The sequence below is a fragment of the Octopus bimaculoides genome, chromosome 2 (assembly GCF_046866305.1).
Source record: "Octopus bimaculoides isolate indiv1 chromosome 2, ASM4686630v1, whole genome shotgun sequence".
Classification (NCBI taxonomy): domain Eukaryota; kingdom Metazoa; phylum Mollusca; class Cephalopoda; order Octopoda; family Octopodidae; genus Octopus; species Octopus bimaculoides.
In genome coordinates, this window is record NC_142929.1 from 60,694,497 (window position 1) to 60,711,996 (window position 17,500).

General features: G+C 35.1%; 1 long non-coding RNA gene across 1 annotated transcript in view; it reads right to left on the reverse strand.

The window, feature by feature from the left end:
- Nucleotides 1-924: 924 nt before the first annotated feature.
- The window catches only part of LOC149137085 (uncharacterized), a 192,179-nt gene continuing 175,603 nt past the window's right edge, over nucleotides 925-17,500 (reverse strand). The window contains exon 3 of the long non-coding RNA XR_016237899.1: nucleotides 925-1,253. This is a non-coding gene — a long non-coding RNA (uncharacterized LOC149137085). The remainder of the gene's footprint in view (nucleotides 1,254-17,500) is intronic.

Consider the following 17,500-nt stretch of genomic DNA (forward strand, 5'->3'; position numbering starts at 1 on the left):
AGTACTCAACTGGTACCTATTTTATCGACCTCAAAAGGATGAAAGGCAAAATCAACCTCAGCAGAATCTGAACTCAGAATGTAAAGACAGACGAAGTACTGCTAAGTATTTTGCCCAGCATGCTAATGATTCTGCCAGCTCTCCAACTTAATAATGATGAGGATGGAGATGATAAAAGTTAGTAGTAGTAGTAGTAGTAGTAGTAGTAGTAGTAGTAGTAGTAGTAGTAGTAATAGTAGTAGTAGTAGTAGTAGTAGTAGTAGTAGTAGTAGTGTAGATAATGAAGTAAAAGGATAATTTTAGTTTAATGCCAATTTATATTTCTAGCTATGTCATTTCCCCAAACTAAGTCTGAATGTAATAATTACGTAAATGCGACTATAAGGCATTATTATTATTATTATTATTATTATTATTATTATTATTATTATTATTAATATTATTATTATTATTAAGATATATAGAGTAGAATAAAGCAAACAAAAAAAAAGGGAAAAAACAAGCAAGTAATGTCAAAATTTATTTGATCTCTACTCACAGCTATTCTAACTAAGGCTTTATTAGAATTATTTGCCTGAAGTGAGGAATTAATAACCAATTAACATGAAGTCTATAGAATCATATATTTATTCTTCTATGCTGTGAACTAATGAAGTTGGATTCTTGTCTTTCTAAGGATTCTCATTGCACAATAATGTCCAATAACTTATAAAACTATTTGCCATTAATGGATCTTAATAGCCAGGCAGAGATAAGACATGCATGCTCACACACTCACACACACACATGCACAAATGCATACTGACATAGACACACATGCATACACAAGCAAAAATGCACACAGAAACAAATATACAAAAAGAGGAAGAGAAATAAAACAAAAATTCCAATTAATGTTGAAGTCATATTTATTATTCAGCCAGATGTTAAAATTTCTGATGAAAACAAACTTGAAATCAGACACTATAAAGAGTATATAAGAGCTTTTCTTTTTGGTTGATCTGGAAAGGTCGGTGACAAAAGAGGTCAATTCACTTGCAAGAGTCACACAATAATGGTTTCTTCTATCGTTATGTATCCATCCAACTTGGTTAGAAAATGAAAAGGCTGATTTCTGGGGATATGTTTTATCAGAGAATTGCAAACTGCTGTCCAAATTATTATTTTCTTTATATTCTATTCTAAATACACTCTGGGTTGTCTGTCTCAAGATATTTCTTTCTTGATGTCCTTTGGAATAAATAATTCAGTCACTGAAAAGATAAATTGCTCTGATAGAATGTATGGCTATGAAATTTGTTGCCAGTTACACTATAATTGTTAAAGAGGGAGATACATGGTTTTTGCTATAAATGTCCCAAATGAGAAGAAATATATTTTATATCTCAACAAAAAAGGTCTAAGACGAGTGTTATTTTTCCCTAAATGGTCAAAACATCAAATACAGTGAGAAGCTAGAGAAATGCTATCAATTTTACAGTTCTAAGCAATAAAAGAATCATTGTGAAATGTTACTAGACAATAAATCTTTCAAACTGCTTTCTTCATGCTTGCTGTTTTTCCTTAGAACATTTTTCTGTGATTACAGATTATTGCCAGGTGCCATGGTGCCAATAATATAAACAGGCAACAATTGATTTTTAATCTTTGCAGCAAGACACGGAATTGAACTTCAGAATTCATATTGCAGAGAATTAATGAATACTTTTTATCTAATTTTGCAGGTCACTGTTCAAAATACTTTCTGATTCTTGTATAGATTTTATGTATAAATGGGAAGGAAAAAAATTCCATACATACAAACACACACACACTCACACATACACACACATGCACATAAATAAAAAAAATAAAATTATATATATATATATATATATATATATATATATATATATATATATATATATATATATATATATAATATATAAATATGTATATGTTAACAGATATATGTATATACATGTATGCACGAATAGGAGTATGTGCGTGGGTGCCTAAACATAAATGTGTATGTGTATGTGTGTGTGTATATATATATGTATGTATATATATATATATATATATATATATATATATATATATATATATACATACATATATATATATATATATATATATATATATATATATATATACATACATATATATATATATATATATATATATATATATATATATATATATACATACATATATATATATATATATATATATATATATATATATATATACATACATATATATCTATATATATATATATATATACATACATATATATATATATATATATATATATACATACATATATATATATATATATATATATATATATATATATATATATATATATATATACATATATTATATATATATATATATATATATATATATATATATATATATATATATATATATACATATATTATATATATATATATATATATATATATATATATATATATACATATATTATATATATATATATATATATATATATATATATTATATATATTATATATATTATATATTATATATATATATATATATATATATATATATATATATATATATATATATATATATATATATATATATATATTATATGCAGAGAGAGTGAGGGAGCAAGGCACACACATACATACAAACACACATGCACATCTATTTAGGAATGAGCTACACAACAGTATAAAAAACACAGAATCATAGAGAACTCAGTACAAAACTGTAGAGTAGGTTTTGAATTTATTTTATATTAAAATTACATCGATTATAACTATTATGTTTTACTGATTTTCAGGCAATTACTGTAATAAATGAAGCATGAAACATAAAAAAAAAAATAAAATAATGAATAAGCATATTAACAATAGAACAGTTTTTTATATAGTCAGATTATTGTATGATTCTCTCAGCTGGTCGTTCATTTGTCTTCGTGATATATGACAACAAAAATAGCAAAAATTTTATTTATGATAACTGGATAAAAACTGTTGTTTTTCTCAGTGTGTTGGTGATTGTGCTATGTGAGACTCCTCAGTTTTTATCTCTTACATAATTCCAAATATTTTTAATAGATAGCTTTGTTTACAATGACGAAATAATATATATTTTGAATGTTTGTTGAAGATGAGACCTTTATAAAACAATAAATCTATTTTCTCTGCAAAACAAAAATCACAACCATAGTTACCCTATTTATAAGCTTTGGCATGCTGCAACATATTTTCAAAACAGTTTTATTGTTCTTTCATATTTTATACATACAATGATACTCACACACACACACACACACACACACACACATACACACACACACACACACACACACATGTATGTGTGTATGTCTGTGCATGCATGCATACATACATACATACATTGTTGGCACTCCGTCGCTTACAACGTCGAAGGTTCCAGTTGATCCGATCAACGGAACAGCCTGCTCATGAAATTAATGTGCAAGTGGCTAAGCACTCCACAGACACGTGTACCCTTAACGTAGTTCTCGGGGATATTCAGCGTGACACAGTGTGACAAGGCTGACTCTTTGAATTACAGGCACAACAGAAACAGGAAGAAAGAGTGAGAGAAAGTTGTGGTGAAAGAGTACAGCAGGGTTCGCCACCATCCCCTGCTGGAGCCTCGTGAAGCTTTTGGTGTCTTCACTCAATAAACACTCACAACGCCCGGTCTGGGAATCGAAACCGCGATCCTATGACCGCGAGTCCGCTATCCTAACCACTGGGCCATTGCGCCTCTAACATACATACATACATACATACAAACAAAAAAAGCAAACAAACAAGAGTGAGCTGAAAAATTTCATAGGCTGACTATGAAGGAATGATACTAGAGCTGTCAAATCTTGTATGTATTACTTTCAACTCTTCTTATTGATAACTGCATTGTTCCTTCCCAGGTAAACTGTTCAAAGAAGACTTCAAAAGTAACTAGTAGCAACTTCTCATGATAATGGACAAAATTTTGCACTGTTGTGTTATCAAGAACCTTCAGGAAAAGGATTTTGTCCCTTTGGACATACATACTGACACTGTTGCTATATTAGGTGATGATGCACCAGATTTATCAACAGTGCAAAAGTGGGCAGCTGAATTTAGGAAAAGGGTATGCACCACCAGGTATCAAACTCACAACCTTATGATCATAAGCTAAATTCCCTAATAACTAAGCCACATGCCTTCACATACATACATACACACATACATACACACATACATACATACATACATACATACACACACACACATACATACATACATACATACATACATACATACATGCATACATATATACATGCATGCATACATACATATACACATTCGCATACATACATACATGTATGCATACATACATGCATACATATATATATATACATACATACATACATATACACATTCGCATACATACATACATACATACATACATACATGTATGCATACATACATACATGCATACATATATACATACATACATACATACATACATACAAAAATACATACATACAAACATACATACATATATCTCTGCCTGTATGTGCATGTGTGTGAGCACGTGCATGTCTCTGCGTAAATATATTTGTCTAAGCATATGTATGTAGGCGTGTGTGTATACGTATTGTGAAAAAATCTGGAAGAGATTGAAGGAAGAGCAAATCTGAATTGAAAGATGACAATTACAAAAATGAAAGAAACTAACCTAAACAATGAAACATAACCTTCTCCGCCTTCTCCTACCATTATTTATTTATTTATTTATTCTTGTATACTAGATTCTGTAGTCATTTTCTATCTTCCACAGAGACCTTAACTTTTGTCTCACAACTGCACCCTTGCTGATGGATGACAGATGGATGTTAGAAAGGGCTCTGGACCTACCACATTCATTTAAGATTGACATTTGCAATGTAGACATTAACAAAGGAAGCTTGAGATGTAATCTCTAGGGAGTGAGCAGGTAATGAACTGGGGAACACGAAGTTGGAGCTTGTATTGTATCTAACACCACCCATGGAAAAGATGGCGCAGAACATGTATGTTTTTTTTAACAAGTTATAAGCATCCCCTTATCATTCTAACCCACTGAAATGCAGTGAATGAGTAATTGAACTTTGAAAACTTATAAGCAATAACTGTTACTTAGTATTGTTTACTTGATTCAGTCATTGGACTGTGGCCATGCTGGAGTCAGTGCCTTGATGGGCTTAGCCAGTCAAATAAATCTGATACTTTTGCCAAATCACTAAGTTATGTGGACATAACCATACGAACATCAGTTGTTAAGCAGAAGTGTGAGACAAACACAAACACCAAAAACACACACACATATATAAATATTTCTATGTATGTATGTATGCATGTATGTATGTATGTATGTATGTATGTATGTATGTATGTATGTATGTATGTATGTATGTATGTATGTATGTATGTATGTATGTATGTATGTATATATATATATATATATATATATATATATATATATATACCCGTCAGATTGTAAGTATCTTGAGAGAAAAGCTGAACATTAGAAGCATCAGTTGTGGTGTGCAAGAGAGACGATTGCGCTGGTATGGACAGGTGGTGAGAATGGATGAGGATAGCTGCGTGAAAAAGTGCCACACCCTAACAGTTGAGGGAACCCGTGGAAGAGGTAGGCCCAGGAAGACCTGGGCTGAGGTGGTGAGGCAAGACCTTCGTAGATTGGGCCTCACCGAGGCGATGACTACTGACCGAGACCTTTGGAAATGTGCTGTGCGTGAGAAGACCCGGCAAGCCAAGTAAGATCGTTGCCAGTGCCCCTGGACTGGCTCTTGTGTGGGTGGCACATGAGATGCACCATTTTGAGCGTGGCCGTTGCCAGTACCGCCTGACTGGCTCCCGTAGGATTTTCGAGTGAGATCGTTGCCAGTGCCCCTGGACTGGCTTGTGCGGGTGGCACATAAAAGACACCATTTCGAGCGTGGCCGTTTTCGTGCGGGTGACACGTAAAAGCACCCACTACACTCTCTGAGTGGTTGGCGTTAGGAAGGGCATCCAGCTGTAGAAACTCTGCCAAATTAGATTGGAGCCTGGTGTTGCCATCCGGTTTCACCAGTCCTCAGTCAAATCGTCCAACCCACGCTAACATGGAAAGCGGACGTTAAACGATGATGATGATGATGATGATATATATACACCCCCTCCTCCAGGTGACCCAGCTGGGGCTCATCAGACCTCAGCTTGTGTCCAGATGGCCAGCTAGCTACCCCATGGCTCTCCACTCTTGATTCACAGCCCTCTTGAGGCCCTCTCTGTTGCATTGGTGGTACTGTGGATGGCCTTTCTTTTTCTCACTCCCTCGATGCCCAAACTGCCGAAGGCTCTAGTCAGGGAACGGGCTGCAAAACCCTTGCATCTAACCTCCACTGGGTGACACCTTGCTCTCCAACCAGCCCGCTGGCAGTCACTGACCAGACCCATGTACTTGGAGAGCTTTCTCTCAAAAGCTTCTTCCAGGTGATCTTCCCATGGGACAGTCAGCTCCAGCAGCACCACTTGCTTGGTGGACTCAGACTTGAGGAGAATGTCTTGTCACAAAATGGTGACCACAATGGGGCCAGAGAACTGGAGCTTTTCTTCTCCTCACCGAATCATCTAGCTGTAAAGCTCACAATGATTGTTGTCATAGCTTGTAGCTTCTTGTCAGCCTCTCCCTTTAGTGCTGCTTCTAAAATTTGGTCGACATTATCATCGAACTGCTTCCACAGTGAGGTCATGCTAGTTGGTGGCCATTTCATCCACCTCCTGTCAGATTTGATGCTCAGGGAATTAGTTTCCACCACTTGGAGGCTCCAGGCACTATGGGGTGACTCCAGGCCTGGCTCCTCCTGCGTCTCTGTTCATTCACTAGAAGCGATAATTACAAGACTCAATACATTTCTTTTATCTTTTACTTGCTTCAGATATTTTGACTGTGGCCATGCTGGGGCACCATCTTGAAGGGTCTTTAGTCAAACAAACTGACTCCAGGACTTTTTTTTTTTTAACTCCTAGTACTTATTCTATCAGTCTTTTGCTGAACTGCTAAGTTATATGGACATAAATACTTCAACATTGGCTGTCAAGCAGTGGTGATGGGCAAACACAGATACAGACACCCACACACATATACACATGCACACACACACACACACACACACACACACACACACACACACACACACATACGTGCGTGTGCATGTGTGTGCATCTGTGTATGTGTATAGAATAGGCTTCTTTCAGTTTCTGTCTACCATATCCACTCACAAGGCTTCGAGTGGCCTGAGGCTATAGTAGAAAACACTTGCCCAAGGTGTCATGCAGTGGGACTGAACCCGGAACCATGTGGTTAGGAAGCAAGCTTTTTACCACATAGCTACACCCTTACCTACATATATAGAGAGTATTCTTTAATATACATTATAACCAAAAGACTCTGATTTCCAGTACTCAGAGTTGCTCATTTCCAATCATCAGTTGGTAAATTAAACCCGGTTTTCTTTAGAAATATCCATTGTCTGAATGTTTTTTTGAAATATGAAATGGAAGTTTGAAGAAAACATTTATCCTTATGTTTTTTGTTTAAAATCCTTTATGAATGACCAGTATTCAGTGTTTCCAAAATTTTTAAACAAAAGAATATAATGATAAGCATTTTCTTCAAACTGTTATTTCATTATCAATATTTAACATCCATGCTGGCATGGGTTGGAAGGTTTGATAGGAACTAGCACAGCCATGGGCCACACCAGGTTCCATAATCTGCTTTGGCTTGGTTTCTATATCTGGATACCATTCCTAATGCCAATAACTCTACAGAGTGTACTTGGTGCTTTTTATGTGGCACCATCACCAATGTTTTTTATGTGGCACCAGCAGTTCTGCTGTGGTGAGTGGGTTTTCTTGAATACAGCACTGTGCCACATATGCTGGTCCTCTGTCATCTCCGTTTCAAAAAACATTTAGAGTGGATATTTAAAAGTAATCCAGGCTCAGTTTACCAGCTGATGATCAGAAATGAGTTCTGGAAATCAGAGGCTTTTAGTTATATATATTTATATGCATATATACACATATGTGTGTGTGTGTGTGTGTGTGTGTGCGTGTGTGTGTGTGTGTGTGTGTGTTTATATATATATAAATATATATATATATATATTTTTTTACTCTTTTATTTGTTTCAGTCATTTAACTGTGGCCATGCTGGAGCACCGCCGTAGTCAAACAAATTCGCCCCAGGACTCATTCTTTATAAGCCTAGTACTTATTCTATCATTCTCCGTTTGCCGACCCACTAAGTCATGGGGACATAAACACACCAGCATCGTTTGTCAAGTGACAGTGGTGGGAACAAACACAAACACACAAACATATATGCACACACATATGTATATATATATATATATATATGTATACGACAGGCGTCTTTCAGTTTCCATCTACCAAATCCACTCACAAGGCTTTGATCAGCCCAAGGCTATAGTAGAAGACACTTGCCTGAGGTGACACGCAGTGGGGCTGAACCTGGAACCATGTAGCTGGTAAGTGAGCTGCTTACCACACAACCACTCCTGTGCCTATACAATGGACTTCTTTTAGTTTCTGTCTACCAAATCCAATCACAAGACTTTGAATGGCCTGGCCTGAGGTCACAGTAAACGATACTTGCCCAAAAATACCACGCAATGAAATTGAACCCAAAATTATGTGGTTGGAAATGAAACTTCTTACCAGACAACCATGACTGCCTATTTTTCACTATCAATAATAAAAAAAAGTTAAGGCCATTAATTAACTTACAATTTGTCAGCATAATCCTTTTAATACACAATTCTAAATTTGAAGATTAAATAAACCAAGACACCTTATTTCTGGTAACTAATAGAATCATTACTGGTCGTTATTTTTATCATTTGAATTAGGTAAATAAATTTAGTAAAACAAGATTAATGAGAGTTTAGCAGAAATTCCTGTCTTTTGTCTATACTGGCACTTCCTGGAAATCTCTGACTATTTTCTGTTCAACATTTAACTATCAAAAATCAATATTAACTTCTAACTTAACCATTCGAAAAGTGTTTATTCATCTGGCTTAATTAGGTTACGACACAATATGGACATGGTCCTATATTTGGATTGAATGATCAATAAATAAAACTATTTTAAAATATTATTACACAACATATAAGCAGATCAAAATATAATGTGGACAAATTAAAAGATAAAACATTGTTCTGATTGTGTCAAGAATATATATTTGTAATGGTATGATTGAATCTACTAAAATGATGGCCTAATGATTTAGAAGAAAAATGACAACATTTGGGAAGCAAAGAGAATTAATGAGAGAATTAATGAGAGATATTCAATGAAAGTAACAGTCTTGTTGTGATAGCAATGTGAAGATAATTACATTAATTTTGACGTTAGTTTCAATGGTGTGTTTAAGCTAAAGCATAATAGTTATTTAGTTTGTTGGACTGAAAGTCAAATATGATTAGCCAATGGACTAATTCAACTAAAACTACTTATGGTTACAAGTAAATCTACTTAGGAAAAGAATCAAGGTGAATTTGTTCAAAATATATAAATATAAATTTTATTAATTTTTTTTTTACAACTGTTGATTGTTTAGATTGTTGCATAAATGTAAATAATCAAAAGACATATTGAATATCGTAGCTTTTGAGAAAGGAAGGAATGGTCACAACTGGAATGCCTTTTGATCACAGATTTACTTGATGAGAGATCACTTACCTGAGGCTTATCAACAACAAAACTTTGTCGTTGATCAAACAAATGTTTAACAAATATTAATGATGGTAACACTGCTATTATATTTTTTTTAATTAATTACTTAGAGTTAGACTGGAAGCATTAATAACTTTTAGTCCTAACCTCACAACTGATGGCGTCTGTGTGACTGATGTTCAATTTGAATTTCCTCTCTAAGTAAAAGACTGGAGGTAAAACATGGGCAATGAAAAATTTATTGTAGAGTGCAGTACTGGGAAGGAAGGATTTACTCTTTTACTCTTTTACTTGTTTCAGTCATTTGACTGTGGCCATGCTGGAGCACCGCCTTTGGTTGAGCAAATCGACCACAGGACTTATTCTTTGGAAGCCTAGTACTTATTCTATTGGTCTCTTTTGCCGAACCGCTAAGTTACGGGGACATAAACATACCAGCATCGGTTGTCAAGCAATGTTGGGGGGGACAAACACAGACACAAACATATACACACACATACATACATATATATATATATACATTTATACGACGGGCTTCTTTCAGTGTCCGTCTACCAAATCCACTCACAAGGCTTTGGTCGGCCCAAGACTATAGTAGAAGACACTTGCCTTGTAGTAGACAAGGTGCCACGCAGTGGGAATGAACCCGGGACCCTGTGGCTGGTAAGTAAGCTACTTACCACACAGCCACTCCTGCACCTATTCAGCATTTGTAAAGTGTAAGGACTGGAGATCAAACACCACAAGAATGAGAATAGGAGAACTGGTTTAGTTGATTGGCTCTGAATGAATATAGTACACAGCTTGCTGTAGAAAAGGTACAGAGAAGAAACAGTGTGGAAGTAATGTGTTTGTAAGTTGTTGGCAATCAGTTGAATGGGTGTGGTCTAGGTGTTTTGAGGTTTTTTCATATGGAGCAACAGTGATGTCCCAGGTGGGCTAGCAATTGATATGACCTGATGTTTTTCAGGTTTTCAAGAAAAATCCTACTCTTTGAATTAAATTTCTTCAGTTATATGAGATTCATATGAAAAATTCATTAAAGACTGTAATGCTTAGCATGAATTTTGAAACTATTTTACAGTGTAAATTGGTTCTTAAGAGTGAGAAATCATTGGTTTATGATGGAAAAAGGCTAAAACAGATCTGCTTCTGCTCTTGTTGTTCTCTACTACAACCTGTAGAGAATTATTGTTGATAACTAAACAGTGATTTAAGGTGCTGAAGGAGGGGGTCGTTTGGAACTGTTTTCATCCTGTTTGAGATATTTGAATTCAATGGGATAATGCATAATTGATAGAGTCAGAGAGATTTCCTTTCTGGTAAATTATATACACCATTATATACTTTCGAAAATTAGAATAGGTTTCTGTAGAGAGAGGATTGTAGGATTTGATGAGGATTAGAACTAGCTCTAAGACATATTGTTTGAGGATACTGGAGAGCTGTTGGCACTCCGTCGTTTACGACGTCGAGGGTTCCAGTTGATCCGATCAACGGAACAGCCTGCTCGTGAAATTTACGTGCAAGTGGCTGAGCACTCCACAGATACGTGTACCCTTAACGTAGCTCTTGGGGATATTCAGCGTGACACAGTGTGACAAGGCTGGCCCTTTGAAATACAGGTACAACAGAAACAGGAAGTAAGAGTGAGAGAAAGTTGTGGTGAAAGAGTACAGCAGGGGTCGTCACCATCCCCTGCCGGAGCCTCGTGAAGCTTTAGGTGTTTTCACTCAATACACACTCACAACGCCCAGTCTGGGAATCGAAACTGCGATCCTATGACTGCGAGTCCGCTGCCCTAACCACTGGGCCATTGCGCCTCCACACAGGAGAGTACACTATCAGGATTGGTCATCTTACTGGTTTAAAGTAGCCAAAAAGGCTGTTGAACTTGCTGATTATATATATATGTGAGAAGCATGACAGGTGGAGTAGAGAATAGATATTTGAAAGAAATTTTATTGTGGGAACAATGTGTAGTTAGAAGCAAAATGATCAGCCAATGTGAAAGCCTTATTGAGAGGAGATCCATCTTGGTCGAAATGGATTCCTCAAATTAACATTGGTCATCTCAGCAATGGATCAGAAAGTTGAGCAACAATGTGTGTGGGGAAAAGATTTATTGGCTATGTAATACATGAAAACAGCTATTATTGCTTTCCTTATCTGTCTAGCACCAAGTCATAAGTCAGCTTATAATCAAGAACATTCCACCCAAGTCCATTCCGTCTGTTTCCACTCATAGTGTAAGTATCAATGTGTCATTTAATTTTTTTTTAAATGATAAGATGAAGGAGATGCCATTGTTATTTCTAGGGAATCTAATAACCATGTAGAAGCTCCTTTATGGACAGAGCTTATGGAAGCACCATTTGGTAAAGGTCACCTCTAGCGTATGTGTAGAGCATTTACAAGTAAACCACTTTGGAGATTAGAGATTTGGGAGTTTTGCTCATGTGTGGAATATGGAGGGATATGCTATAGAAGATGGATATGGACAGTTTAAATTCTAAAGGGTTAAAGTATCTGAGTTTATTTTTATTGTCTTGTTCTGTCTTTGTTTGGTCAGCCTTAATTAATGACATTCTAGCCATAAACATTTTCATGTACTTTACAGTTATTATATATCTAGCAAATCATAACTGTGTAGCAAAATTTTAATTTTTTCGTATTTATGTATTTTGTCTTTGGTCAGTAAGTGTTATCTCCTGTTTGCTTCTATCTAGAAATCAAAGGAAATGACTACTACTCCCTTCAAACTTTGCTTTTGTAACCTGGACATTCAATATTTTGAAACTCACCTATATTTTCCATTACATTTCAGACAAATTCAGCGCTGAGTTGTTGAAACAGAAATATTATTACAGTAAATATTCTGCTCAATATCACAGATTTGCTTGTCAATTGCTTAACCTTAACCACTTGAGCATTACATTTAGTGACTGACAATATATGCATTTCTGATCATGAACAAGAGTAGCAGGGGAGCATAATAGCCATGTGTTGAGAGGGAGTCTTTGGAGTTTAAATAAATTTGACAAAAGCAAAGTTTGGAGGAAATATTAACAATCTTTCATACTTTCTAGGGGTAAGCAAATAGGAAATAGCAGATGTTACCCAAGAATGATAACTATCAATCACTCAGCCATCTTAGATGAGCCAGAAGTGAGGCACATATACTGTCAAGATTATTCAACATAAAATTGACAATGCTCCTATTAATTCACTGACTTAGCCCTTATTTATTCACATTTCTTTAAATCAATCATGCATTATTGTGTAACTTCTAGAGTTCAACCATGTGACTGTTTATTTTCAGAATGACACATTAGGTTAGGTGTGAGGCAAAATCTGGCCAGTTTTAAAACAAAACAAGTTGAGTATTTGGGCCAAGTATGGTTGGTTTAAATGCTAAAAGTTTAAAGTATCTGAAATTTATTGTCTTGTTCTGTATTTGTTTGGTTGGCTTTAATTAAGCAAAACCTATAATGAAAGACGTTCTAACCATGAACAATCTCGTATATTTTTCAGGCATAATACAATATATCAAGATATGTCTTTATTCAATGTGACTTTCTTGACTGTTGTTGTCTAAACAGCAACATATCAGCCTTAATCCAGAAAACTTATGATCAGAGACATTCCAGTCATGACCATCCCATCTTTGTTTCAGACATCATTGCGTTGCATATATATATATATATATATATATATATATATACACCTTGAGCTACATTAATGTACTCTTTTCTTATGAGCTATTATGACAGGATTTGGGTGAAGATTTAGTTGCTATTTCCAGCTGTTTGAGAAACCTGGAACTAAACATCAACATAGTCATAGTCCTCTAAAAAATTTAAGCAAAATGTAAGAAATATCCATTCCCAAAGGTATCCATCACTTAGATAGAAATATGAAATGAATTCCCAGTTGCTCTGATTCTGTTTATTCCTCACCTAGAATTCTGCTTTGGAAATAAAACAAAAACAGCTTAATAATAATAATAATAATAATAATAATAATAATAATAATAATAATAATGAAGATGTTTTCAAAACCAAAGTTTACATCAAGTGGAGTCTGACATTGATACAATATATTCAACTGGAGACAAAAGAGAAGAGATAGGGGCTGGTTATAAAATACAGAAGCTACAACACTGAAGTACATCAGCAGTTGTGGAATACAAACAAAATAATCTCCAGAAAGACAAAGGAGGTGAAAAAGAAATAAAGATATAAAAAAAAAAACAGATGGAGACAAAATCTTGAAGCCTTTAAAAAAATGCATGTGGAGAACAACAGACAGTTATATCATTAAACCTTTTCATGGACAGTATGTCAAAACACTAATGGACCATGTCAAGTCTAGAAAAAAATACATATGTATTGGCTTAGCCATCACAACTTCAAGATTTACATAACAAAAATGTATAGAACAAATAACATGGTGAATTTTTGTTAGGTATGTAAAGAAAACGACACACAAGAAATGATTGAACACATTACTAATTTTTGTTCCAACCTTGAAATGGGAAAGTACCATGAATGATGTAACATGGTGAGGCTAATCTACTGACAGCTGTGTGAAAGATTTCAAATCTTTGCAGTAATGAATTGTTAGAGACATCAGCTATCACTCAAAACAAAAGATGGGAACAACTATGAGTCGTTTTAACATCAAACTTTTTTTTGTAGCTCACTTTTTATTTTTTTCTCTTTTTATCTTCTACAATGTCAGAGCTGGAAAACACCCAAAATATTACCTAAGATATATAACAAATATGGTCACCCTATTGAATACAGGGAAAAGTAAATAAAATAGAAAAACATGGAAAACAAGAGATGTACATATAAGTGTAAGGTTGGCATTTTGAACAGATTGAATGTGTTTGTAACCACACTTTAAGCATACAAAATAAACTGACAGAGAAGCCAGCATATAGAAAAAGACAATGGCACTCTAAGAAACAAGAGTTATGCAACCTAAACAAGTTAATCAACAATAGAAAGGAAACTAGTGATATCACAATGACACAAGGGTTTCTAGTTAGAAGAATGAAATTTCTAACCCTTACTGACAGCAAAGGTTTTCCTTCTGTCTGTACACAAGTGGTGGTTGGTTGCATTATATATTATTATATGACATTGAAACTTAGCCGATATATGTGTAGAGTACTTACTCTCGCAGCAACATCTGGCAGATATGAGGGAGAAAAATGTATAAGACATGAATCTGGAGAAAAGACTAAATTAAGGTGAGATAAGAAGTAAGTTTAGAATTAAAGTAAGCTTATCTATATAATAGATGAGAGCCAGAAAATCTAACTATTTGAGGATGACAGACAGCTTCATGAGAAAATGGTCTTGTCTAAATGAAGCAAGCAGGAAGACTATCTCTGTTGTAAAAGAAGTAGAACAAAAAGAATTGGTTAGGGGTGAGACAAAGATAAAAGAGGTAATTCAATATATTTATTTAAAATAACTGAATAAAGTCGTTTAAGACACTGGATTAGTATAAAACCTCTTTCACAATGATATCAGGCATTAGATTTATAGGATAGAGATATTGGAAGGGGAGGAATTCATGCTTTTCTGAAAAGTATTATAGGGACATAAATGAAAATGACAAATGATTTTCCTGATAAAAAGGGGAGTAAAGAACACTCAGCATAGCTGTGCTAAAGAAACTATTTATCTTAAGCCTTAACATTGTCATCAACGTCAGTGAGGGACATTTGGATGCTATTTCTAACATGTCAAGTAAACTATATAGCGATTTCCTCACTAGCTTGGCCAATGAGGATTTCTTTTACATAGGTAAACTATATCAGGGCATTCAGGACAAATTTGACAGTTTGCAAAAAAAGGAGAAGGAAACACAATTTCCCAATTTTAAAAATAATGTATTTTAATGAATTAAAACATACTATGTTGATTATGGGAGATAACACTTTACTTTAGCTGCCCTCAGCTTCCACCTTGGCCTGAAGACAGCTTCAGAATCTGGCACATATGCTCCTCACCGTATCCCTAGGAGATCAAACATCTCATTGATCTTGGCCACCACCTCAGCCTTGAGGTGCAAGCAGAGAGATTGGTGTCTTTCTCAACCATGCCCCACACATAGTAGTCCATAGGAAGTGGGAAACCAGAAATTGGAGCTGGCAAAGTTGTAGAAGTCCTCCAATAACCTCTCCTGACTCTTTCTGGAGGTATGGCAAGGAGCCAGATCCTGTCACCACACATGTGGCCTTCCAACTGCAACCTTCTCTAGCCAGGATTTGACCACAGTCTCCAGTAGCTTCACATAGCCATATGAACTGAGCCTAAGGCCCTGTTCAAGGATGTGAAGTGATATGATGTCACTTTCACTAGAGAAACATCCACAGACCATCATAGTTTGGGATCACTTGGTTTACAATATATCTATATCGTGTCTTATCAGGTCTAGAGAATAAGGTGGATGAGGAATCTTTTCCCAAACAAGCTCTTCGATATTCTGTGATGTGATCTTTGCAGTGTGGGGTCGTGCATTGTCCTGATGAAACATCACTCCTTTTTGATTCACTAAAGCAAGTCTTTTTTTCTTCAATATGTCTATATCATGTCTTATAGCCTTTACTGTGTTCAAAGAGCATTGAGTAGCAGCCATGATGTATGATTCATATCTGGTGTGAATCATCATGATACAGGTCACTCACTTCCAAATATTCAGATGGCTTCCAGTCTCCATATCAGTCAACTTTTTCTCAATGACAACTTTAATATTTATGCTTTCCAATGTCATTGACAGTTCCCTAATGCATCAAGTTGCTCTTGAAGAAGGAGATATAAAGATCATCAGATCAGGTCATCCCATAAGTTCTGTCCGAATTTTGAATAAAGAAAACAAGTGATCAAATGTTATATTTAATTGAAGTTTAATCATCAATGTACTTTCTCTGATTATCTATGACTTCCTTCCATCTATTTACAAGCTTTTTAATCCCATCAATGTAAAACTCTTTTGGTTTCAAAGCGAACAACTCTGAAATGTTAGTTTTGACCTCCTCCTGGCTTGCGAAAGTTATATGATTCTGTAAACTATGAAACAAATGGCAGTCTGAAGGAGCAAGGTCTGGAGAATAAGGTGGATGAGGAATCTTTTCCCAAACAAGCTTTTCGACCTTTTGTGATGTGATCTTTGCAATGTGGGGTCAGGAATTGTCCCGATGAAACATCACTCCTTTTCAATTCACTAAAGCGAATCTTTTTTTCTTCAAAGCTTGGTTCAAACGCTCTAATTGCTGACAGTAGACTTGAGTATTGATTGTTGCATTTAGTGGTAACAATTCAAAGTGAATTACTCCTTTGCAATCCCACCAGATAGAGAGAAGAACCTTTTTTCCAAGAAGTTCCCTTCTCAGTTGTGGTTGAGCTTTTTCCCTTTTACCAAGCCACTGTTTACGACGTTTAACATTTCGACAGAAGATCCATTTTTCGTCACCAATCACAAGTCTATCCAAAAAGGGTGAAATGAGTTTGCGAGAATGGAGAGAGGAGCAGATGTCAATTCAAGATTTGCGGTTGTTTTCGGACAATTCATGAGGCACCCATTTACCAAGTTTAGGAACCTTTCCAAGTTGTTGAAGATAACGATGAATAGTTGTATGGTTTGAACTAAGCTTTATTGCCAGTTTTTCAACTGATAATGCAGGATTTTCTTCAAGT